This window comes from Lycorma delicatula, chromosome 8, assembly GCF_047948215.1.
Source record: "Lycorma delicatula isolate Av1 chromosome 8, ASM4794821v1, whole genome shotgun sequence".
Lineage (NCBI taxonomy): Eukaryota > Metazoa > Arthropoda > Insecta > Hemiptera > Fulgoridae > Lycorma > Lycorma delicatula.
Genome location: NC_134462.1, coordinates 40829640 through 40854589, shown reverse-complemented (window position 1 = coordinate 40854589; position 24950 = coordinate 40829640). Strand labels below are relative to the sequence as shown.

General features: G+C 29.0%; 1 protein-coding gene across 1 annotated transcript in view; it reads left to right on the top strand.

Annotated features, from left to right (window-relative positions):
* Nucleotides 1-1844: 1844 nt before the first annotated feature.
* LOC142328643 (ABC transporter G family member 23-like) overlaps nt 1845-24950 on the top strand; it is a 135779-nt gene continuing 112673 nt past the window's right edge. Inside the window, exon 1 of the mRNA XM_075372516.1 lies at nt 1845-2237. The gene's annotated coding sequence lies outside the window, so the exon portion shown is untranslated. The remainder of the gene's footprint in view (nt 2238-24950) is intronic.

The following is a 24950-nucleotide window of genomic DNA, read 5'->3' as shown; positions in this document are numbered from 1 at the left end:
TAATGTTTCAGTATTAATTTATTCTATTAGAATTAAATGAATTATAAAAAAAAAAATAATGTAGCATACATAAATCAATTTTTGATTGATTTGTAAACTGGAACTCTCAATTAATAAAAATTTCAAACCGGTTAATGAAGTTTAGATGTACGTTGGCTTATTAAAATTTATGAACTTCCAATTTCAAGTAAAAACATCATTTTTACAAAATAATAAGTTCTGGTTTTCCCTGAGAGAAAATTGGTATGGAAACTCTTAAGATTACTGTGTTTTTCATCATTGAAAATAGGAAAAAAGGACGATTAAAATGACGTTTATTTTCGTCAATGTAAAAAATTATTGGGAATCTAGGCTGCTTGAGAGGGCAAAGATGTCCAACTCAGGATTATCAATGAATTTTTAATTGGATTCAGCAAATCAAAAAAATTATTAAGAAGAACGGTTTTATTAAAGGGGCTGGAAAAGTAAATTGGTATGGGAAAATCACTACATAACGATATACGTTGGATTCTTTAATACAATTTATTATTTCTTTAAATATAAAAACAAAATACTTTATTTTTTCTTTTAATTGAGACGACAAAGGGCCTGTGAGGAAAAACTCTGAACCCATTCGGAAACATTAATCATTACACTTATTCATGAAAGCAAAGGTACGTTTTAAAGAAAAAACATTTCAAATATCACTGTATTTCTTCAATTTTTCTCCTTTTAAGTCCATAAAAAGTACAGGAGTTCGTACAACCTATCCAACATAATATTGGATCTTCTTCCTAAAGCTGAGGAATTAAGATATATTTAGTTATAATAATCAAGAAGGTGTGAATTATGGTTGTGTTGGTAGTGGGAAGGGGTAACCCACCGGGTTGGTCTAGTGATGAACGCGTCTTCCCAAATCAGCTGATATGGAAGTCGAGAGTTCCAACATTCAAGTCCTAGTTAAGTCAGTTATTTTTACACAGAATTGAATACTAGATCGTGGATACCGGTGTCCTTTGGTGGTTGGGTTTCAATTAACCACACATCTCGGGAATTGGTCGAACTGAGACTGTAAAGACTACACTCCATTTACACTCATACATATCATCCTCATTCATCCTCTGAAGTATTATCTGGATGGTAATTACCGGAGGCTAAACGGGAAAAAGAAAAAAGGTAGTGGGGAGGGATGAAATAATAATCATACATGTTATATGACTCACTCAGGAAGAAGTACACATTTAAAAAATGAAAAAAATCCATATATATTGTTTTTATTGATAAATATTATTAAAAAACTTAGTAATAATTTAATGAATAAATTATAAAATAGAAGGGGGTGAAGTAATAATAATCATATCTTATATCCCTTAGGAAGAAGTGCACATTTAAAAAATGAAGAAAATATCCAGACTTGTGACTGATAAAAATACGCATCAATATTGTTAAAAAAAAATTAATAATTTTATGATCAAATTATATAATAACTTATTTGTGGCTTCGCAAGAGAGCCGATTGTAATTATAATTGTTATTGAGAGAACAAATTATATAATAATTTTTATAGTGAATAAAAGAAAATATTTCGTTCAATGCCCACGGCAGCTGGACCCAACAGAAAAAAATCACTCCCAATAAGAGATTTCCAAGGGAGCTCTAATTGCACGTGTATAAAGAATTAGTTACTTAAAAATTATTAATCACCTATTATTTCATTACGTTACAATGTAAAAATATTTCCTTTTTGAATGACTTAAGAATAGTATTGGTCAACAAACAATATAATGAACAATTTATTCTAATTTCAGGGTTATCTTGATGGACAAAGGTTACAATATATACACACACGACCATGTTGTAGTGGTGTAAGGGACAGACAGCGTAAGTATTACGTGGTTGTGTGAAACTGGTTCTTACAACTTGCTTTTAGCAGTTCTCATGCAAGTTAGCAAAAAGTAAAAGAGAGATGAAGAAGAAGTAAAGGAAGATAATGAAGTTGAAGAGTTCGTATTTTGCCAACAGTTCTCTATTACCTTTCGATGTGTTAACAAGAGCGACCACGGTAACAGCATAACGTAATTACCTGTATCGCTCCGTTGTTATAGTGTTCGCTGACCTGTTCCACTGAACTTGAAATAGAATTCATTCGTTTTTTGTATATACTCGTTGTATAATAACAATAATAATGGACTGCAACTGTTACTACCATCCATCAAAACCGAACAGGAAGTGATTTTTTTTAAATTATCAGTTTTCTTGGTAAGTATCCATTCATTATTATTTTATATATTTATATGCTGAACAACTTTTAACCTATATAGTAATCCGTAAAATGCAGCTTATAATAGAATTATCATAAATATTTCTACCACATTAATATAAAAAATAATAATAGTAATAAACAAAAGATTATTGCATCAGTAATATTTACTTTCGGACTTAACAATTTAAAATAATATTAACTGAACCCAAACCATGTAGGTATAATACTACACCAATAATTTACATATAATTAATTACATTTTAATCATGGTTTTGATAGATTGGTCAAACAATTGTATTGACCTGAAAATATTAGTATAAATATTATACTATAATATAATATATTATAATATATTTATATTAGTATAAATTAAGTAATTAACTGTGAAGATGTAGTTTTAAACAGTTATTCATAAATAATTAATACTGAACTTACGAGTATTTATATCTGAAGAACCATTTAAGATCCGTTTATTAGTTGTCTAATAATGCCTTAGTCTTTATTACATAACTAATTTTTTGTTTTTTGATGGTAGAAATGTATATAAGGCAAACGAGTCTTTGAGGATGATGATTATAAAAATTAAATCTTACCACAAAACAAAATTCTTAATATTTTACAGTATCATGAATTATAAAAAAACTGAGTTCAAATAATTGTAAGAATACTATTAAAATTAAATGGTAAATTTATATAAAATAAATTACTCCTATTAATAAAGGAAAAAACTGGAAAAAAAATCATGCTATTCAAATATAAAATAACAAAAATAAACGCAAAAAAAAATAGAAAATTACTTATTTTTATAACTGACTGTATGAATAATATTAAATAGTTTTGTTTTTTACATATAAAATAAACAAAAATTTATATTATGAATAAAAATTGAAAAATAACCTGCTTTCGTTTCATTTTACATTTTGATAAACACGAATATTATAAAGAAAGATGGAGGTATGACAAAAATAATACCAGTCGGTCATTTAGTATATATTTTATTTTGGTATATAAATGTAAATATAAAATAAGTGAAAAACATTTGTAGAAGAAAAACTATCATTAAAGATTATAATAGAATGAGGCAAAAAAGGATAGGTGGGTGTGTTACTCCATAGATAATAAATTTATTTCAAAGGATCAATGGAAAACCTTATTAAAACATCACAAAATACAAAATAGATAAATAAAAACAAGTGACTATAGTTTTATCTATTATTACCTAAAAATAATAAATAAATAAAATTAAACCAGAATAGAAAGAGCAATTACTTCGAACGTTTTACTTTAAAACTATTTTAGGACATAATAACGTTTAACGATATCAGAACAAGAGATAAATATTAAAAATTAAAAAAACATGATTGCCAAAAAAAAAATTGCTCTTTAATAAGGATAATTACTAATATAGGATAATAACGAGCGTGCGGGTGACAATTCTGTATATAGTAGAATTTTTTTTCAATTTTTTAAATTTATTTCAAGACACACACACACACACACACATATATATACACACACAACATATTATATATTATTAATATACACATATTTATATATCCTACGATATTCCCGGTAACATAAGGATTCCAACGCGGGGTAATACATCTACATCGGTTCAGCCGTTGAGCTGCTACGGTGAAACAAACATACATACACTCAAAATGCATTGTACTTCTCTTCAGGCAGTCGTATAAAAAGCATGACTGTTTGTTGAATATTATTTAAAAACTCATCGAAAGAGAATAATTTGTAAAAGAAAATTTCTAATAAGAAACAATACTTTGTCCAAATCATAACGTATTCGTTTGTTATCTAGATCAAGCCGGGAATAGCAGCTGTGCTAATCCACAGATAATAAAAGTAACGCTCTAGGAATCCATTAAATTAGATCAGTATTACAAAGTTCAAAATTAATGAGTAAAAATGAGAAGTGGTTCTGATGTTATTATATAAAATAATAATTATATGAAACTGTAATAATAAAATGTTTTTAAAATAAAATAACTTCAAAGGCATTTTAGAAATTTTAGGGCATTACAGAAATTTCAAGTTCATTTAATTAAAGGAACCCACCGGGTTGGTCTAATTGTGAATGCTCTTCGCAAATCAGCTAATTTCGAAGTCGAGAGTTCCAACGTTCAGATCCTAGTAAAGGCGCATTACTTTTATACGAATTTGAATACTAGATCGTGGACACCGGTGTTCTTTGGTGGTTGGGTCTCAGGAATGGTCAAACAGACTAAAAACAAACATCTTAGCATAAAATAGTCCCTTTTTCGCACAATACGTTCACATAGAAACGCAGTTCTTTTTTTTTAACCTCCGGAATCACCGTTAGGTATTTGGCTTCAGAAGATGTAACGACTGATTTGTAGCATGTGAAAATACTCTTCGCGCCACCGGCAGTATAAAATATACGAATATATAAATCAAGCTACATATTCTTCTACGTAAAAATAGTTTCGTAATTTACGGTATTTTTTAAAGTTTAGCACTTTGACAGTTCCTTAGAAACGTAATTTATTCTTTTAAAAAAATATTTTATTGCGTTAAAAACTATATAGAAAAATGCTTAATCGCTCATATTGAAATAAAATTAACTATATCGTGTTTAGGATGGTCTATATATTTCTTCTTTTTTTTTAAAACGCTCTGAAGATGCAGAGGTCTATACAAAAATACCGAAGAGGATATTAAAGAAAACAAAAATGATAAGAATGAGATTTTAATAAAATGATTGAGTGTTACGAATATTTTGTGAACTTAACGCACTACTAATTTTAAATGTAACAAGATAAATATTTTGTACCTGGCCGAATAAACATAATAATTTGAGTTAATAAGCTTTAATAATAAGTTTATGTATTTGAGAAGAAATTAAAAGAAAATCAAACAGTTAAACCAATTGTTTACTCTTCAGTTCATGAATATTAATGGATTAATTTCTTCTATAAAAATAGGGACAAAAATGTTCAACAAACCGATACGGTTTATTTTTGTTACTTATATAACTGAATCCACGAAAACGTAAAAAATATATGTATATTTTTAAACTAATGAATTCAAAATGTACGTTATATTTAATAAAATTATCTTTATCTAAGAAATATTTATCTATGATATTTTAACAAAAGATAAAACCTTATTCTTGGCCAAATCTTATTTTTATATCTAAATTTTAGTTTTTAAAGAAACTGAAATAGAAAATTCATTGAAATTCTTTACTTCTAAACTAAAAACGATATGGTTTATTTTTATTACTTATATAACTGAATCCACGAAAACGTAAAAAATATTTGTATATTTTTAAACTAATGAATTCAAAATGTGCGTTATATTTAATAAAGTTCTCTTTATCTAAGAAATATTTATCTATGATATTTTAACAAAAAATAAAACCTTATTCTTGGCCATATATCTTATTTTTATATTTAAATTTTAGTTTTTAAAGAAAAACATATATACAACGCAATAAAATTACGTTTTGATGACGGAAATTACGGTGGAAGGTTTTTAATAAAGTAAAATACGAGTGAAATAGAAAATTCATTGAAATTCTTTACTTCTAAACTAAAAAACAAAAAAACCTTAAGAAAGTGTCTTTTATATAGATGAATTTAAAATTCACCAGAAAAATTATTGGTTCTTAAATAAGTGTTTCAATATAAAAAAAAAAAAAAAAAAAAAAAAATGGATTTGCGACACGGTATCTCCTGTACTTAAATAACAGAACCAATAATCCTGAAGTTTTAATATAAAAATAAAGTTAAGTTATCTAAAAACTATTTATGTAAGTATAAATAAGATGTACTTACGACGCAAATAAGATAATGAGTACAATAAAACCGAGTACATTAAAATGAATAAAATTAACTTAATACAAATTCAGAAGTCCAAATCATCATACTCCACACACCATGAATATTTTTAAATCACTATTATAAGCTTTTATTTTTACTTTTATCACTCTTTCAAAACGTTGCATATTAATATAATAGCACCCTGCGTAAAAAATTCAATTATTTAATAATTTCAATTTTCACTTTTGTTATAAAGATGGTAACTCCCACATAGGGTTTCTTCGGGAATACTTTGTTCTCATTCTTAAACAATCTAAAAATTGTAATATATCAAGAATAATTTTCTTTAATTCTTATTAAAACAATACTATGTATATATATATATTATTACTCACATATTTCCACAGAGATGTGTATATTAAGAAATATATACTTTAATTATCAATCATTTTTTCTACTTCTAATATAAATAATACACAAAAAGGGTTTCTTCGGGAAACCTTGTTCTCATTCTTAAATGATCTAATCTTGTAATATATCAAGAATAATTTTCTTGATATATATATATTATTACTCATATATTTCCATAAAGATGTGTATATTAAGTATATGTGTTCATATACTTTGATTATCAATAATTTTTTGTACTTCTAATATAAATAATACACAAAAAAATATTTTCTATAGATCTTCAAATATCCTGTTACGGGAAAATTCTATAATAAGTATAGAAAAAAATATTTTATTTTAACGATTAGTTTTACTTTTATGGTCAGTAATTCAATCATTATTGACTTTGTGATGAAAAAGAGGATTTTAAAATAATAGCATAACTGTATGCTCAATAACGGTTACTAAATGAGTAATAATAAATTTTTGTAGTAGGAGAAAAAATGTATGCCTGACCAGTACACGAACCTGGAACCTCCAGATGAAAGCCAGAGACTACGTCGAAGTTAATCTTATACAAGAAAAACAAAAAAAAAGTTACACGTTGTTTGTTAAACTGGCGAATAGTTATGAAAATTTTCATAAATTAACCCAGCAAGTTAACTATTACTTTAAGAGAATACCAAAGTATGATATACTACAATTACCAGGCTGATATCCATTATAACTCAAATATATCAATCCATTACTAAGTTAGGCTTAATAAAGTCATATAAGTACGAGTATTATACTTATAATACTTGTATAATACAAGTTAAACACTTTTTAATATTATAATATTTTTATAAAATTATTTATGTTTATAAAGAGATGCGTGTAATAGAAATTGTACTTATTACCTGCCGTATATCACTTACATACAACACTTACCTGCCTTCATATTACTTTATGTATTTAAGTTCTGAAATTTTGGGGTAAACTGATAACTACCGGGTTACGTAGTTATAAAGCATGTTGGTTACGGCATACATATATTAAGCATTATGATTCAATCATGAAATTTATGAATTTTAGTTATAAAAAAAATTGATTTTATTGACAAGTTATTATAATAAAGAGTGTTATGTATTATGTAAACAAACAATTAACAAGTTCCATTGCAAATCTTCAGTTTTTTTTTTTTTATACAATTTGAACTCACTTAAAAATGCCTTTCAAAATTTTCCATAAATGCTACCAAAACAAGTATTTTTGGAAGATGAGTAATATAAAAAAAGATTTTATTAAAAATTAAACTATTGCAGTGAAATAAATATCCATTAGAACATCATAAATAAACATTTAAATCTTCCCTAAAAGTTACTAAAAGAAGTATTTTTGGAAAATGGGTAATATAAAAAAATATTTTATTAAAAGTTACTATTCCATTGAATTTATTAAAAGTTAATCATAAATAAACATTTAAGACAAAAAGCTTTTTGCATTTCATATAAATATAAATCACTTCGGTAACTATTCACTTAGGTTTGTAATTTACAATCTATTTCCTGTGTAATAAACATGAGAAAAGTTATTATGTGTGTGTATGTGTGTATATGTTTTCTCGTGTGTGCGCGTGTGTGAAATCAAGGGTAAATAATGAATGGATATAAAACAAGGAACCTTAACTAATATTCTATATTTCCTTTTACCCAAGATCGTATTTCTATGGATAATTAAAAAACTATGTAACAATTTTTATTTAAAAACATTGCTAAATACATCACATATGCGTAAAAAAAGATTAGAAAAATACTAAAAAAATAATCTATATAAATAAAAATGTAAATGTTCGTTTGTTCAAAATCTTAAATCTCCGAAAGTTCTTCACAGATTGCTTTGAAATTTTGACACAACCTTGCATTCGAATACGCGCGTGTTTTTATCTACTATTATATACGTAAAATGTCACACCTGTGACAGGTAAAAACATGCTTTTTTGAAAAATAGCGCTCTCTGTAGGACATAAAAGCAACACACGCTATACTAAATATTTTGCGATTCCATTTCAATGTTTCCGATATGTGTGTCCGCTATAAACTATGAAAACTACTGGACCGATTTACGCGCAGGGAAAAAGAGAAAAATCGAAAAAGGTAAAAGGAAAGAAGGGGAAAATGAATAAAGGGAAAGAGAAACGGGTAAAGAAAATGTGAAGGGGTGGAAATGGGGAAAGAGGAGGGGAAGGGAAAATTATAAAAGGAAAATGAAGAAAACGGAAAATGGGAAAAGGGAAAGGGGGAAAAGGAAAAAGGGTAACAGGAAATAAGGGAAAAGTGAAGTTCTGTAATGTTTATTTTGTGAATGTTTTATCAAACTTTCAATTGCATTCATTTAATCTATATATATATATATATATATATATATATATATATATACTCAAATCTAGCAATAGCGAAGCATTGCCGGGTCTGCTAGTTTATAAATAAATTAGCAAAGCTCGTTTACTGTAGATTTAATTATTAATACTTTACTTGGTAATTCGATAGACTAGTTGACTAAAGTCATAAGTTCGACTTCATGGTTGAACTGATGTAATTTTTTTAATAATAACGAACAAAACGACCCCGATTATCCAACCGAAGCTGAATAGATCATAAGATTCTAATTTCTTCGACGAAACTAATGTTAAAAGAAAAAAATTCTATTTAACGTGATTAAGTAAATCAATGGTATTATTTTTATCAACCCCAAATACATTGTTCGGAAACAATTCATACTGTTGCATTGTCGATTGTTACTTACCTCATTAAACACAAGTTTACCATTTTGGAATTACAGAAGCATAAAAAATACCACCTTTTTCCTGAAGATGTTCGGTTAAAAAATCACATCATGAAAAAAATTGTTTAAAACTCGCAATCAAAATTTTCTATCAAAGTATATCCTAAAAGAAAAAATAAAACTATAAGAATCAGTGCAGTACATTATAAATAAACTGACCATTATAGATTAAATCAAAACGTTCAAAGATAATGGCCGGGAGGTCAACAAACCATACAGTAATTAATATTTTGATGGATATAACCAGTTTTAATGTCTAAAAGCTTTTCTAAAGATTAAAACAGATTTGCTACCAAAGTTCTGATCTGTGATGCAAGCGAGAGATGAAGCTGGGCAAAATGATCTAGCGATTTTCGCTGATGACCTAAACAGAGCCCAAAAACAAATCGAAATATTGAAGGAAATCTCCGAAAGAACTGCACTTCAAACATCAGCAAAAAAAAAAAAACCTAAATGGCAACAAATGTAAATGAACACCTAAGAGAAATAGAAACTAAAGTCGTGGAAAAATGTTAATAACTAGGTGAAGTAATCCAGAAAAATAGTCTAGAAAAATTTTTTTTAGAAAATCGGGCAAATAAAAAGAAAATGGCTTACCAAATAATTTTTACAATAAAAATCTGTTTCTTACAATGTGGAATACAGACCTTTACAACAGTGATAAAACTGAAAACACGGTAGAAAATTTAACATTAAATAATCAAGGAATATTTTGAAAAAGGAAAGAGAAATTTTAAGAAAAATACTCAGCACGAAGTGTGAAAATAATAAATGATTTAAAAAAACGAGGAAATTTATAGAAAATTTGGAAACTTAATCGTTACAATTAAAAAACGAGAAAAATATTTTACGGTCATTTCTAAATGATCGTAAAATAGTTTTGATAAAAAAAATTTCAACTTCATCGATAATTTGAAAAGTAAAAAAAAATTGGCTTCTAGATAAAGAATAGAATCTCCAAGAGATCGTAATCAGAGAAAAATAAATTTCACCACATGACTTTCTTGTGTGTCTATTAAGTTACATTAAAGTCTAATAAATTCTTATTTTTTCATTTTTTTTTTATTTCATTGAATTATTATTTATCGTAAAAATCTATTTACAATCATAGGTTAATAATTACTAATAAATAAATTAATATAATTAAATTTTTAAAAAAAGTTAAAAATAAAAAAATGAAGTCCGATTCTTCCAACCGATGTGCCTTCCCATCATAAGATTCAAATATTTCATTAATTAAACTTTTATTTGGCTATAACTCTGGAACCAATGAAAAGAAGTACCGCTTATGATACATCGTATAATCCAAAGGCTTTTTTTTTGGACATTTTTGGTTAAGTCGATTGGAATCAAAAGAGAAGGTAACAACTAGATGTTAAAACAGTCCTAAATCCAAAATTTCAACATTCTAAGGCTAATCGTTTTTGAGTTATGCGAGCGAGATACGTACTAGTCAAACTGAATTCAGAGATGGTCAAAATGGATATTTCCGTTGAAATCTGAAAACCGAAATTTTTGAGTTTAAAAGATTTAAAAGTGCCTCAAGACGAGAAAGAACACAATTAGAACACATATTAGAAGAAGAAAGATTTTAAAAAATAATTGAGAAGGTGGCAGAAGGAAAAATAAAATTTGTTCAAGGGGTCCAGATATGGCCAATTCGAAAATAAAGTAAATAAGGAGAACTACTTCTCACTTCTTTTATGTAAGATTTTTAAAAAAATCCAACATACTGTTAAACAGCATTTCAATTTTATTTAACAAGGTAATTTACCAAGCTGAAATTATGAAAATTATTTATGCAGGAACATGTAAAATAACTTAAAACATTTCAGAAAAAAATAAATTGATGTTATATACTAAACTGAATTAATGGACTATGTGTGTAATAAAATAACTCTTTTCTTAATAAGTTATCTTTTATAAGACACCCGTCCAACAGACATAATATAGATTTATTTATAAGCCTATAATACCTATAGATATAGGTATAAAAACGTATATCCTTCAATAATACAAAAAAATACAAGTATACAGTTTTAAAAACTGTTAAAATTAAATGTTAAATAATACACAGGCCAGGCCGTATTATTAACACAGTACAAGCAAAAAATTTTTATACATTATACGATAATTTGCAACAATTATGCAATTATCACTCACTCACACAAACACACACTCACTCACGTAGACATATATTATATAATCTATCTTTCTATCTAATTTTATATATTGAAAAACCCTCTCCCCTTTTATCATTCTAAAAAAAACAAACAATGAAAGTCAGTAATAGAACGCAAACATTATATGCCTATAGTTAAGTATCTCTTTCAAGTAGATAAGTATTTCTCTCATCACGAGCCAACTGAAACAAAAAAATAAATAAATAAAATATTAGCAAAAAGATATGGTTAATAAAATTAACAAAATCGGCATTAAAATTAAAATTAAAATTTAACTTTGCCCCTTATTAATAAAACTGAAAAATTATTATTACACTTACGATCTCACTTATTTTTTAACATATATTTATTTTTTTAACCAATTACAACATTATTAAAAAAAAAAATCTGATGTGGACAACACATGACTTCCTTGTACGCCTATTAAATAACATTTACAAATTTGTTTAAAATGAAAAGTACTAAAAATTTTATTTCATTAAATACTTCTGATTTTTTTTGTTATTATTGAATTATTATTCATCGCAAAAATTTTTTTACAATGAGAGGTCAATAATTATTAATAAATCAGTATATTTAAATTAACAAAAAAAAATTTTTTAAAAATGAGATGAAGTCTGATTCGAACCGATGTACCTTCACCTAAGATCCAAATATTTCATTAATTAAAATTTTATTTGGCTATAACTTTGGCTATAACAATGAAAATAAGTACCACTTATGATATCATTGAAAAGTTCTCAACTAGATTATTACTGCTGGATACTTTTTGTTCAGTCGATTGCAATCAAAAGGGGAAGTGCACAACTAGATGTTACAACAGTCCTAAATCCAAAATTTCATCATCCTGTAGCTAATCGTTTTTGAGTTATGCGAGATACATACGTACGTACAGACGTCACGCTGAAAGGCTAGTCAAAATTGATTCAGGAATGGTCAAAATGGACATTTCCGTTGAAATCTGAAAACCGAAATTTTTCGCTATCACAATACTTCCTTTACTTCGTACAAGGAAGTAAAAATGCGTTCGGAAAAAATAAAAAAAATAAAAATGACTAAAAGTAAAAATGAAAAAATTAAACAGACGATAGAACCAAATGAAATAGTGAGATGATGTGCAAAACTAAGAAAATGCAGTTTCACCTCAAAACACAGTCACCAAGGTTCAACACTTGAAGTCGTTTTATTCTTCTAACATTCTCACTACTATATAGAAGGTTCACAGCCAAATAGTTCACGGGGTTGTTTACCCGCAGTTTGTATTTTGTACCGAAACGCTGTATTTTTTTTCGGACATATGGAAAACCCAGATATTCGTGGATATCACGTCTTTCACCAAACATAGTCTGTTATTCTCCTAATTTATTTTTGAATCGCTGTATAATTGCTTGTACCCCAAAGTTGAGTCCCCTAGGTCAAAATCGGTTTCAGAATTGCTGTGTACAAGACCTACTTATTAAGCAATGTTAGCTAGATTTCCCTAAAATTAATAATTAGTTGCTTTTTCCTCTCACATAAAACTTTCATGTCAGACGATTATCCCCATATGAAGACCTAGCTATCGTACAGTTTCAACATGCGGTATGAAAATGTCAACGAGGTGGTCCCGTGGGCCTACTCCTCATTGTGAATGTCACAAAGAATTATGTACGAATATAATGTTAAAATTTCTGTATAGTTTCAAACAGTATCCGACCTGATAAACGCAAGTCTTAGGTGCAAAATTTAACCACCTAAAAATAAATTATTTTAGTACCTGCAATTAATATGTATGATTCAAATATATAGCATGCATTTAATAATTATAATTACTTTAGTGCTAATGGCGTCATAAAAAAGAAGTGACTGTCGATTGTACAGCTTCGATCTTAAAAATTTCAGGTCAAATACTACGTAATTTTAGGTCAAATACTGTCATATTACCTTCAAAAATTCAGCTACAAAAAGTTTAAACCATAAAATTAACACCAACTTTTTTATAAGTATTGCCTTCATAACTAATTAAAATTTATGTATATTTAATTGATTATTTTCAACTAAACTGGAACACCTGGCTCGTAACCAATTTTTAAAATATAACAAAATAGTAGTAAAAGATTACTACTAATAGCATTAACATGCTATTCAAGAAACAAGTATCCAATTTAGGGTTTCAAAACCGTTGCTTGTTCTTTCAATTGCAAAAGACTTTATTACAAGTTTATCTCTCATCCAACATCACATATATGTTAAACCGTGTTTTACGTATAATGTAATAACAAAACCTACGCATATAACATATAATGAATGTAGAACTAATGAAAAATTAAAAACTTTATTACCTAGTGTTCCTCCAGGTATCACTACATATTCATTCCATTACCAGGAAGGGAATGATGAACCTTGTACGCCTATTTCATAATTTTATTTTATTATTATATATCGTAAAACCTTCTTTTTTTTTACAATAATACGTTAATAATTATCAATCAATATATTTAAATTAAAAGAAAAGTTAAAAAAAAGTGGAAGTCTGATTCGAACCGATATGCCTTCCCTTTGTAAGATCCAAATATTTCAATAATTAAAATTTTATTTGGCGTAACTCTTGAACCAATGAAAATAAGTACCACTAATGATCGTTGAAAAACTCTCAATGAGAGCATACTGCAGTTAAGAAAAAAATTCAAAATCCATTTTTTTTGGATTTTGGGCTTTTTTTGGACACTTTTGGTCCTTTTGATTGCAATCAAAAGGGGAGGTGCACAACTAGATGTTACACCAGTCCTAAATCCAAAATTTTAACATCCTACGGCTAATCGTTTTTGATTTATGCAAGATACATACGTACGTACAGATGTCACGTCGAAACTAGTAAAAACAGATTCAGGGATGGTTAAAATGGAACTTCCGTTGAAATCTGAAAACCGAAACTTTCGCGAACACAACACTTCCTTTACTTCATACAAGGAAGTAAAAAAAGGATAACGAAAAATTGTTGCAAAATTTTGTTTGCATTCTTCTGCCTTGAGAGTTTACACCTAAAATACGTTCCTTAACTAAAAAAAAATTAATTAATTAAAATCTCAAAAAATCTGTAATTTAAGCTGTTTAAAATCCTATTGGCTTAAATTTAATAATTTAATTTTTTTATAGGATTTTCTAAATAAATCACATAAACAGTTTTTTCAAGATCTATGGAATACCCGTTTCTCGTTTTAAATAAAAAATTAAAAACCAAAAATGAATTTCTTTATCAATTGGGAGTAGCTTAAAAATGTATATTATTGTATTTAAAACATATATCAACATTCGTAACTTAACTTAAAGTTGGTTTAAACGAGGATCTACCCATTCGTCTGTAAATCATTACAAATTGAATAATATATAAATCGAGGTATCAAGATAATACAATAATCATTATTCAGCCACTCAGGTTATAAATTTCAGCCAGAAAAATGGCTGTAAAATACTACAAGCTCTGAGTTATCTGAATTAATTTGTATATAAATAATATTTCTCAAAATTTAATTATAATGTGATAAAGGAATCATTCAAATCGGTCCAGAAATTTCTGGGTTCTCAGGCAAACATCGGTACAAACAACACACAGATGTACCAACTTGTACTTAAGGATGTCTGTACATTTTATATAAATAGAATATTATTTCTACATCGAATATTGTTTGTTAATCTTTAAAGTTTAATAGGTTTTCTGAAAACAACTTTTTTTTTAATCTCCAGACCACCGTTAGGTATTGCTTCAGAGAATGAAATGAATGATTTGTAGCGTATGTGAAAATGATATGCCTGGCCGATTCAGTGTGTATTTATAAATACTGTATTTATAAATACAATATTTATAAATACTGTATTTAGAAATTTGTTACTTTACATTTTAAAAACCACTGATCCAAACTTAATGAAACTTTAACTGCTGGAGAGCAACTTCAATATAAGAAGGAAGAAAAAATTGCTAACAAAATAATGACTTTCCCGGCTAAAAGCTCAGTTTTATTTGAGAACAACAGTACTCCCAACTCCACTGAAGAAGATGCCATTTAATTAATCAGCTCGAAGAAAGATTTTTTCTGGAAGTCAAATTCTATCTAGTTTTAAAATAAGACGTATTCAGTTATATTTTTTCAATAAAATTGTAAAAAAACATTTAATTAACTGTCGGTATATAATGTAATCTTAATACGTAATTAATTATTGCTATTATTCTTTATATTAATGAATGCCAACCAGTGATATAATAGCCCATTTTTTAACCTGAAATTTAAGTACAGAAGCATCGTTAAAAAAAGAACATGTACTATGCTTGAATATTAATCTAAACAGATTCTAATCACGTTTCTTTATATGCACTTTGCATTAAATGAATGGAACATTAAACCTGTTTTTAAGTTTGACATCGTAACCTTATTCCGGAACTGCACTAATTTACAAGATATAAGTTTTTTTTTTTTAACTTAAAAATGTATAAAATATTATGTAAACAGTTGGCAAATTTACATTTTGTTAAAAAAAATCAATAAATTTCTTTTTATTTTCCAATGAAGATAGTAAAAATTTGTTTTATAAAAAAACAGGTTACCATTAAAAAAAAACTAACATTTCCATAGAAACAATTCTTTTTAAATAAATCTTTTATTAAATATTTAAGATAGAAATTATAGTTTTTTTAGAAAAAAAAAATTGTAAGCCCTTTATTCAATTCATAAAACTTTTGTAGAATAATATTTTTTTTAATAGAAAAATAATTTAAGATTTTCATACTAATAATTTTATATAATTGTTCTGTTATATTAAATTCTAGCAGATCCAGCAATGCTTCGCTATATATATATATATATATATATATAGAGAGAGAGAGAGAGAGAGAGAGAGAGAGAGAGTTTAAATGAACACAATTGAAAATTTGATAAAAAAAATTAAAAACTGAACTTCACAAAATTTACCTTTCACTTTTTCTCCTTCCCTTTTCTCTTTCCAACTTCTCCCTTTCACCCTTCTCCATAACCCCTCTCCCACTTTCCTTTTCAGCTTTTCCTCTTTCCACCTTTTCCCCGTTTTCCATTTTTCCTTTTCCCTAAATCGGTCCGTTAGTTTTTTGGTCTTTAGCGGACACACTACGAACATGCCTTTATATATATATATATATATATATATATATATATATATAGAATATAAAAAAGTCTGTTTGTATATTTGTTTGTTTCGTAAGTATCTCCACACCGGCTCCACCTAACGGGTATAGTTTTTGCAAAAATATTTCTTTTCACGTAACTAATATTCATATTCTGAATATGAACCAAATCGATCCATAAATATAATTTTTCTAAATATATCAACCCCAGCACCATCTATCGGGTTCATTTTTTGCAGAGATAATTCTTTCCATGTAAGTAACATGTATTCTGAATATGAGGCAAATCGAACCATAAATACAATTTTTCGAAATATCTCGACGCCAGCGCCACCTAGCGAGTCCAAACTAATTCAGAAACATTCCCTGGCATACGTCCAATCATTCCCCAAAGTTTCATCACTATCGGATGAATGGTTTAGGAAGGCATAAAAAACAGACAGACAAACATTTTATATATAAAAAAATTATTATTAAAATTAATTAAATTAATTTTTAATTAATAATTAAATATATAATTATTAATTTATTTTTATATATAAAAATTGAATGTGCACAACACACGAGTTCCTTGTACGCCTATTAAATTACATTTACACATTTTTCTAAAATTAAAAGTACATAAAATTTTATTTCATTAAAAACTTCTAATATTTTTCTGTTTTGTTATTATTGAATTAATAATATTCATCGCAAAATTTTTTTTTACAATGAAGGCTAAATTATTAATAAATCAATATATTTAAATTAAGAAAAGTTAAAAAAAAATGAGATGAAGTCTGATTCGAATCGATATGACTTCCTCTAAGATTCAAATACTTCATTAATTAAAATTTTATTTGGCTGTAACTCTGGAACCAAAGAAAATAAGTACCATTTATGATATATCGTTGAAGATTTCTCAGCGAGGACTTATTAATGCAGTTAAGAAAAATCCAAAATAATTTTTTTTTAATTTTGGGCTTTTTTGGACATTTTTGGTTCAGTCGATTACAATCAAAAGGGGAGGTGCACAACTAGATGTTAGAAAACTCCTAAATCCAGAACTTAAATAAGCTTCGGCATGACGTACAGACGTCACGCCGAAGCTAGTCAAAATGGATTCAGGGATGGTCAAAAGGGATATTTCCGTTGAAATCTGGAAACCGAAGTTTTTCGCCATCACAATACTTGTAAAAAACTATTCTATAGAAATCAAATTTTATCGTTCTCAAAAATCTGCATTACAATAGAAACGTTTTAATAATCTTCCTTCAACGAAACCTACATTACCATAGAAACCGCCGTCCACAAAGAATCTATTCTTGTTTAATATTCTTGATCAATTTAATAATTTTTCAAACAAATCAAATACATGTTTAAAATTTGTCTAACAAAAACAATTAATTTGTTTAAAAAATTATAACTAATCAATAGTATTAAATAAACTGAAATTCTTTATTAAAAAAAGACACTTTCTATTACAATGTTTTGTCGAACGACTTTGCAATAGTAAATAAAAAAAAAAAAACTGGATTTAGAGATAAAGTATTTCTCTTGAAAGACTATCATCTCTACAGAAAAAACCCTTTACAATGAATTTTTGACTTTTATATATTTTCAAAGAAAAGTAAAACTTTTAATAAAAAAATAATAATCTTTGACAAATCTTTAAAATAACCTTTAATACACTTTCCACTTGCTAATAAATTCAAATGTCACTCAAAGTTTGAAGAAAAAAATCGAAAATATAAACTCAAATCAGAAGAATATCTACTCGCCGGCCTCCGTGGCAGTGTCTCGGCCTTTCACCCCCTGGGTTCGAATCTAGGTCAGGCATGGCATTTTTTACACACGCTATAAAGCATTCATCTCATCCTCTACGGAAAAAAATGCTTAACTGCGGACCCGGAGGCTAAACAAAAAAAAAAAGAAGAGAATATCCACTCAAATTATTTTAAGAGTTGCTTTTCAAATTTTCTGATTTTTTGATGACTCAATATTACTCCGGTGGAGAATGTAACTGGTACAGATAACATTGTAATCATACTAACATTGTAAATAATAATATTTTTTATATAGTAGAAGAAATAATATTTTTAAATCATTAATTTATTCTTTTTTAACATTGATTTGTCTTAAATATAAAGGTTTCGCTGCATGAAAAAATTATGTTTCACAAAATAAAAAATTGTAAGAATGAAAAAAAAAATTCATTAAGAATTCTATTACTACAGACATGCTAGTTAAAGAATGAGATGAACTAGGTTGGATGTATGCCGCGTGCCGAATCGTGCTCGCATTGAACCCTTACAGCGATAAACTGTGAGTTACTTCATTTATTTGTGATTCATTACTGCAAGTCAAAGTTAAGAGATGTTGATTGGAAAATTCTTTTTTGTACACTCTGTATAAGCCGATTTTAAGAAACTGTAAATAATAATGCAAATAATCATTAATATCTAGTAAATGGATTGAAAATTGTATATAAATGGTTAAATATTTTACGTCAACGCGGGTGGTAAATAGTAGTCTCGCAAAAAAAATAACCTGCATTACAGTGTCCGTGTTATGTACTCTACGTTGCAATGTTAAACTAGGTTACGTTTTCATCCTTGCAGCAGGTATTTTTAAATAATATTTTTCCTTCTAAATAATAGTTCATTGTCGTAATCAGTTTGTTTTATTTAATACTTCGAATATTATTTTTATAATAATTTCTAAATAAAATAGACATTATCGGCAAAGGGCCGATAACTTGAAAAAAAGTTAATAACGTCCAAACTGAGCAAAGTCGATGAGAAAAAAATATTTATTAAGTAGTTAATAAGACATTTGTTTTAGTTTTTACGCCTTTCACTAAAATCGTGGCAGGTTATAATTATTTTTTGTCCAGTTTTTGAAGTGAAATTGTATAGATTAACAGAAAACTAATATGAGGAATAAATAAAACTATTTCTGGGGGTTTTGTTATTTTTTATCTTTATTATTAAGCGTCAAAATCATCATCAACGTTACAGTAAGGCCTTATGTATTTCGTGGAATTAAATTCCTATAAAGATTTGTTTTTATACATTTTATTCAATGTGAGATAAACCAGGCGAGATAAAATCTCAGATCAACCTATGAAAATTCTTATTTTATATTATTTATATTGACAATACCGCTCTTAATGTCGTTAATTGAATCAAATACTAAATGTAAATCATTAATAGGTCATTTTTATGCATTTAAATGGATTTAAATTTTTTATATTTATAAGTAAACTGTTTAAGCATTTATGGAAAAACGAGTCATTAGTAGGGTGATTATAATGAAGTTAATATTTTTTTAAGTCGTTGAGAAGATCTTTTTCCTCAAAGCTGTCAGAGTATTATCATTGGTTTTAATAATTGATTTTAATTTAAATATTTTAATGAAAAATAATGGAAGAAACGCGACACATTTTTATTTATGTTTATTTTTGTAGAATTTTTACTATATAATTTTGCATCTAATTTAATAATAAGTATTTTGTATTGAAACCCGTCTTGTATTTATTAAGTAAGTTTATTTTTAGTTATTGAAATATTTATCAAAGTAGGCTTAACTGTACTTTGTAATAATACAAAATCCAACAAGAACTTGAAACCGGTTTTTTAATGTGAATTAGGTAAGCAGTACAAAGAACAACTTTTTCCTTAAATTAAACAATTTGCTACTCTGTAATAGCAGATAATTATTGTATTTTATTGGTATTATAAAATCATTAACAATATAACGATGAAGAGAATATCGTAATATTTTTGCTGCATCATTCGACTGTGAAATCGGCACGCACAGCGTAATCGGTAGGCTTCAAAGCTATAATAGTTGTCAACACTTTGTACGCATACGTGTGTAAGCGCTTCGTTAAAGCATTCCACATTTAATCGAAAAGATATGACAAATTAAAATAAAAGATAGAATTTTTTGTACACCCGGTATATACCTAGTTTTTTGTTGTTTTTTTTTATTAAGTATTCCTGTCTGAAATGTTCATTTTTTTGTTTTAAAAAAAATTCCTGCTAATCTACAAAAATTTTGGAATAAAAATCCCTAAATTTTCGAGTCTACTGGAAAGAACTAATTTAATCGATTAGATAATAAATATGGCATTTTTTTTTAGCAGTTTCGCTCGCTTTAATGCTAGTTAACAAAATAACACTTCTTGGAATATTTACTATTATTATGAAGGAATTATTAAACTTGCAACTTATCGTCAAAGATATAAAGAATTTCTTCTAACAATAAAGTTTCATCAAATATAATTTACCTATAATTCAATTTGTGCTGTGTGTAGATTATCGTATCGAGTTATTTTTTCACGTCTTCAGTATATTGAAAACAGTTTGAACTTACTCGAGAAGATATTTCACTTTATTACAATAGAGATGGAGATATCTTTATTGAGTAATACAGTAAAAGCAAGGGGAGGAGAAGTGGATCTAATTACCAAGAAACAATGTTGTCTCAGATTGTTCAAAGTTTTACGTTTTTTCAGTACATTCTCCTTTTTTTTTAATTTGTTGTGACCACCATTTAAAGAACCGATTAATGTCGTTTATTCACGTGATCAAACAATTAACATACCTACTACTGATCAATTTCCTCCCCCAAAAAATTAAGTTTTAGTTGATCCGGAACCTCCTTGGGTTCCCTACTAACCTAATCTATGAAAGGTCTATATATATATATATATATATAAATATATATTATATATATATATATATATATATATATATATATATATATATATATACACACATATATCTTCAATAGAAAAAAATATTTTTGTTAAGACTCATACAAACAACTTTATATAATCGTTATGCTATAATGAATGTAAAAAAAAAATTCTCTATATAAACCAATTCTTTTCGTTCAAACAAGTCTACATTACCATACAAACCGTTCTTTTATAATGACATTTTTTTGATAAATATTTTTGGTTAACATAAGTGTTTAAAACAAAGTATGTTATTTTTTTTAAGCTTTTCAAGGAAATATTATTATGCATTTTTTTTTGTTGATAATATACAATAAAAATTAGTTTTCATAAAAAAAAAAAGGAATTGCGCAACAATAAATATATCAATGAATGAACCTTTTCTTTTAAATTCAATTTTTAAATGGCATTTTTTCTAGAAGTATTTTACTTTATGAAAATTCCTTGCATATTCTTCTTATATAAAAGTCCGTTTTTTCCGATATATTTGATATTTAGCTTTTGTTTTTCGGATAAATTAAACAGTAATACAAAAAAAAAAAAAAAATCAAAAAGCACTATATCACAGGCAAAATAGTAAAAATTTAAAAAACATTATAGAACACTAAATATTTGAATACAGACCCACAGCCTTAAGAATCAACAAATCGTTGGATAACATCGTCATATTGTTCCCTAAAATATTTGTTAGCACCTAATCTAAATTTCCGACCCAATGTCTCATAACAGACACAGTTCACAAGTATGTGGTATACCATCAGTTAGCAATAACAGCCAATACGAACAGAAACATCCGTCTGAAATGTCCATGAGCGAGTCTAGAGTGCGCTAGTCGCAAACGGTAAATAACAAGCTCCTCTCGAAGGTTACGTCTGAATGAAGAGCTCCACGATGATACGGTATTCTTAACTGGACGAAGTTTATTGTTGATGGTAACATTTGATTCATTCACTTTGCCACTCATCACGAACCACTCTCTTAAGAAAACAGACAAGATTATTGAAACAGAAACAACGCGATTATTGAAAGGAGACTGCAAATAAGCCTCTTTTGCCGCACTATCAGCGCGCTCATTGATTGAAATTCCAATATTACTGGGGATCCAGCAGAAGCTCATATGAAATAATAGACTGTATCTCACGGACAAGGGTGTTCTGGAGTGCGTGTCACTAATCGCCTGCAAGGCATTCAAGGAGTCTGAATTGACAAATATGTGTCGATCTGCTGAAATAATTATATTTAAGACCTTATTAATAGCATACAACTCTGCGATGAAAACGCTGACTATGCTGGGAAGGTCAAACATGTATGTTTAATTACCAACAACAAAAGCACAACCCACAGAATTCTCGTCTTTAGAACCGTCTGCGTAAACTAGCATCAGGATTCATCAGGAGTTATTTACAATTGTTCCGTTCCACGTCCGGTGCTGCAATCTAGTGGATGCTAGCGATAACCGGAAAGTGAAGCCGTATTACTATTCTTCGTTAGAATCCCGCTCAGTGCGGTCGTGTTTTAATTTCAGTCCAAGGGGACTCATAGTTTCTTGATAATGTTCAAGTTCAATTATGACTAAACTGTAATACATTCTTAAATTTAATGTAACTATTGTATTTCAATTAAAATGTCAAGGGTGACAAGAAATTAAATATAACGATTCAAGAAGAACACAGCGTTCCTTCATTTCATCATCTACCATCTCATCAAAAATACAGTCCACACTAACTCTAAAGTCTACCAACAATATTATAAAATTTTTCTGGTAAGATTACCGGATTCGTATACGTTTTATGATATCAAAAAAGACTAGAGCGATAATTTACAAGAGAAGGCCTCCAAGGGAAGTAATAACGTTGAGTAACAGTAAGAACTAGAGGTAATTGTATATGTTGAGATAAGAAAAGGCGCTGAGCTCTGATGCCTAGCGGAACAGTGTATCTCGGCTGAGATTATATCGATTAAGAGTGGGGGTTAGATGGAATGGAATGGAATGCAAAGTTGGCAGGAGTCTATTACTCCCTACTTTATCGCAGAACCTGGACAGAGTCCCTTGCTGCTGGATCATTCTAATCGGGCTTGTTTTTTAAAAGGGTTATTTTTTAATCTCGGATCTAATTTTTTAAGTTTTGTCTATTATTATTTAGTGAATTTAAGACGGATTTAATTGCATTCCAATCCGTTGTTAAACCAGCGTTATCGAACCCATTTCATGGGCCGACCGCGGAAGGCTAGGCTTATAAAGCCTGTCCTCCCGACGTAATTCCCCTTCAGACCGTCCACTGAAGTCCTTTCGGTGCTAACTCTTTAATAGGCTAGCAGGAATATGCCACAACGGGGCACTAGCTATAAGGAGGGAGCAATGCGTCCCCTTTTCCGGAGGAGTCGCAATTGCTGGGTTATTTTGTCTTACTGTAAGTTTTGAAATAGGAGAGGTTGTGTAGAAGCTCTTCATCCGCTTCTGGTATGGCTGCCCTTCAGGACGCATCTCTGCTGGGCTCTGTTCCGGACTCCAGTCCGTGATGTTGAGGCGAGTGGTTGGTCTTCCTTCTCCCTCTTCTTCTTCCGAAGACCTCTTCGTTCTTCTTTGGCCTGCACTTTCCAAGAATTGGTAGTAACCGAAGTTACATACCATTAACCTTGTAAATCCCGAAGCCCCGAAAGGCTGAACGGGGGAAAGTGCAGGTTTCTTCGTTCTTCTGTGCTGTCAGTGGCTGCTGGGCAGGTGTCTGCTGGGCAGGTGGCTGCTGGGCTGATGGCTGCTGGGCTCGTTCCCTCTTTCTTCTTTCTTGAAAGGAAAGGAAGGTAATAGGGAACTTACAAATGGTGATACCTATTCGCGATCGCGGTTTTGGGGCGGCGATTTTCTGGAAAGAAGTAAACAGTAATTATTCACTCCACGTAATTATTAACCTTCAGACACAGGTGTGTCTGAGAAGGGGCTGGGGGGACCGCGTGGCCGCAGTGAAGAAACCATTTGTCTCTGTAGTGGCTGTTGGTATCTGCAACAAAAGAAGCAGAACACACACACGAGAAAAAAAAAAAAAAAAAAATTTAATTTTTACTTTCCTTTCGACTGGCAGGATGAGACGGCACGACGAGTCGCTCCACATCCACGTTTCTCCCGTTTCTGAAACAAGAGAAACAGAACAAAACACACGCGGAAAAAAAAAAAATTTAAATTTAGACCGCGTTTTTGTTTTATGCGCGACTTACCGTGTTTGACGTCTTCAAACTATATAACTCGCGAAAAATATTCACTCGCGACCCCGGAAACGCGTCTGACGCACTATTCCGTTTATGGCTCATGCAATATGGAGGCCCCTAAGCCTGGTTTGTCGATTTTCGGCTACCGCACCGCACCATCACGGTGGTTCGTCCAGTACGGCGTGAGGCCGCTTCCTTACAACTGTCGGAGTTGGGTCCTCTCTGCAGATGTCCCCAAGATGACTGTGTTCGGACACAGCCGCTCTCCCGAACAGTCTGCGCGCCTGCGCCACCCCCACCTCGGACACGGATTGAAATCTCGCATCAGATCGGAGAGTGGCGGGGGTTAGAGAACACTGTGTCAAAGTTCGGATGATTTGGTTGCCCTTTAATGTGAGCTACATAGGAGCAGATCAACTGGTTTCTTTTGTACCAAGAAGATGGTCACCACT